Source organism: Brassica oleracea, chromosome C2 (genome assembly GCF_000695525.1).
Source record: "Brassica oleracea var. oleracea cultivar TO1000 chromosome C2, BOL, whole genome shotgun sequence".
Classification (NCBI taxonomy): Eukaryota; Viridiplantae; Streptophyta; class Magnoliopsida; order Brassicales; family Brassicaceae; genus Brassica; species Brassica oleracea.
In genome coordinates, this window is record NC_027749.1 from 8,398,638 (window position 1) to 8,402,485 (window position 3,848).

The following is a 3,848-nucleotide window of genomic DNA, read 5'->3' on the forward strand; positions in this document are numbered from 1 at the left end:
ACAAGATATAAATGATCAAAAAAACTATATGAGTAGAAGTCATCATTTAATAGACATTAATATTAAAAATATACTAAAATATATTATCTATGTTAGTATCATTTAAATTTAATTACATATCCTATCAAATATAAAAAAAAAAAATTTTGGATTAATAAAATTGATTTATATGTTCACATCAATTTAGTTATATATTTAATAGTTACTAAATTTTAATTATTTAATATATATTTTTTATTTCATAAGACGTAAAAATATTTAATACATAAAATAATTTATATATATAATGTTGATCCCGCGCAATGCGCGGATCTTAACCTAGTATTACATTAATATTCAAGCAAGTTGTTGCGGACACAGCTATGATTTCGCATTATAAAACACAATATTGAATATAAAAAATTTGCAAATCAACAGTGTTGTTTATAGTTTCATGTTACATTGTTTTTACTGGGAATTTCAGTTTTATCCCAAGTTGATACCACTATTTAAATTTACCCTTAAAATATAACTATTTACATAAATACTTTAAATTTGTGATTAAAAAAATTAAGCTAACATTAACTTTTCTAAATCATATTTAGTGTTTAAAAATAATTATAACACATTTATAGATGATCGACGTCATGGGGCCACGCCTATGAATCCTACCTCGTTGGTTAAGATGATTGACAGGCAGATTCGTAACTGGTGTATGACAGTAACAGCTACGGGCCACAAAAAGTATGAAGCTTTGTTGCAATGCTGGTTTGCTTCAAGGGAGTAAGCTCTGTTTTTTCAAACATTTTGATCTTTCTGAGTTTTCATGTAAGAGTCAGTAAAACAGACACACTTGATGTACAAAAGTTAGTTTTCTTTGAATAAATTTTACAAATATTCAAAAAAAAAAAAAAAAAGATACAAGATTAAGATTCACGCATTGCGCGGAATGAGCATTATATATATATATATATATATTATTTTATGTATTAGATGTTTTTACAAATTATAAAATAATAAATATATATTGAATAATTAAAAGTCAGTAACTATTACATATATAATTAAATTGGTGCAAACATATAAACAAATTTTATTAATCCAAACAATATTGTTCTATTTGATAGGATATATAATTACATTTAAATGATATTAACATACATAGTATATTTTTAAAATTAATGTATATTAAATGATATTTTCTACTCATATGATATTTTGATCATTTGTATATTTTATAGAAAAAAACTTAAAATTACTGATAACAAAATTTTCATTGTGGGATTAATATTTTTATTAATTTATAATTTAAAAAAAAATAAGTTATCAATGTTTGTTCAAAGTTTTTATCAAAAAAAAAAATTCAAAGTAAATTCTGAAATTAAATATTTATGTATCTTATATGGTATATATTTTAATTTAAAATGATATATATATATATATATATATATATATTAATAATTAATTAAATTAGAATTTTATATGATTTTGTAATCATTTTTATTTTGTCATAACAAAAATTTTAAACCATGGATCACAAAATTTTAATGTGAGACTTTTAACAGTTTTCGTAATTTAGAGTCGTTTTTAAAAATTAAAAATCTAATATATACAGAAAAATCTAAATTTTATTATATGGTTAATGTGGTTGTTTAATTTATTTTAATAATTTAAAATTAAACAAATATAATAGAAGATACACTATTTTTTTATCAAATCTTTATTATTCAAATAGTAATTGTAATATATACTTTAGCCGCATTAGGCAATTCCATAATTTTTATGTAAGGAAATAATAAAGAACAATAATAATGTATTTATGGTTACTTTAATAAAAAAAAAACTTATTATATAATTAGATGGACCAAACTATTTTTCTAATGATTCTAAAAATCATCTTAGTAATGACAAATGGCTACAAAAAGAAGTAATATTTTTCAATTAATATATAGGGGATAACTATTGATACAACTACCAATATGTTATGAGAAGTGTTTTTGTTTGTTTGTTGAACTGTTGGTGTAGTTCTTGAGATATATACATTTATTAATTGCTGCAAATAAATACATAAGTAGTATTTCATGTTTGATAAAAGTATAGAAGTAAATTTTTAAAGATGTCTACATTTATTAGCTAACAACATAGTTGATAGTTCCATAATTATAACATATTATATTTTGAAATTCATTCATGACCATTATGATTAACTAACACACCCTGGGAAACAATAAAATCGTGGAAAATCTTAATAAGTAATACACAAATTCACTTTCAATAATTTTTTTTTTAAATAGTGAAAAAAATAGAATATGGAGTCTACCTAAAAAAATCTATTTCTTGAATAGTGAGGAAACCATGTAAACATTATTTTTCCTGGTGTATGTACGTTTCCAACCTTTTCTACCTCTTAAACTCCAGATATGAGCAAAAGGAAGTTCTTGTGACGATTATTAGTGAAAAATCATGAAAATATGAAACTTGTGTTTACGAAAATGAAAGTTATGAGAGTTTTTAGATAAAAGGGGAGAGGAAATGAAGATTTGTTGGTGTAAGATGGAAATTAGAATGCTTCTTAAGCTCCAAAATAGTTGTTCATGTTGGTTAGATAAATTGATAATGACATTGTTATAAATAAGAAAAAATGTGTAAGGCATTGTTTTTTTTGATTTTTTGTCAGTTTTCAAACAAAAGACATTAAATTATAATGACATTTTTGTAAATAATAAAAATATATATGAGAAGATTATGGCAAAGTATTGTTGAGAAAACAAACATCAAACAACTTAGTTTTGCATCTATACTATTAAAAGGAAAGAAGTACTAAAAAATCTACTTACAAAAGGTTGTTGGACCTACTTATTAACTATTTATTAAATTTTGGTCCTATCTTTATTTTCTCTTACTATATAAATACTTTACATAATTTAAATGAACTCATTTATTACTCTCCATAATATATTATATAATTACTCAAAATCCCCATAAATATAGGACATATGACTCTAACATGTTTGACATGTTTAACATGTATAATATCTTTACGTGAATTGGAAGTTAAAAGCCTTAATGTCAACTATTCAACTATGAAACATTGATTTAATTAATTACATGCAATCAATTATTAAGATTTGATTTTATATTCTTACATGAATTAAATGATTACTCTTATTATAAAGAAAATCAAATGGGTCTAAACGGGTTAGAAATTTAAATGGAATTAGTCAAAAAGACATGTTTAAACATGCCATGTTTCTTTATTTTACAAATTCTAACAATGCATATGATACGTTTTTATTGAATTTTCACAAATGTAAAATATTCCGCGCTTTAAATATCGGATAATTTGGGTTGTTTGGATAAAAATATAGGATAATTTTCTCTGTTCGGTTTTTATTCTTCAGTTTCAGAGATATATGATATGCTTGGTTATTTATGAAATTCAGTTTAATTTTGGTTTTGTTTTTTTTAATTTGGTAAAGTTCGGTTCACCTGGGTAAATGTGTCCAGGCCTATACATTATTTTATATAAAAATCTATTCAAAAGAATTTATTTAATTTTGAAAATAATCTCGCACTTTCCAAGCGCGGATCAGAATCTAGTTTAACTTTAATTCTTGAGTCATTTTTGCAAAATTATCTTTAAATAAAACGAAAGAAAGTTGAATTAAATCCCTTATATATTAATTGAGAAACATTACAGCATTGTTTTGTAGGCACGTGTCACCGTGAGGATGAAATTAAGAATTCTTAGAGAAATAGGTTGATCCATCTTAATTTATATTATATTTTTTATTAAACTAACTATTAAATTGATAAATAGTGTACAAAAGAATATTCTCGCAATTTCCTTAAATAAAAGCTACATAATT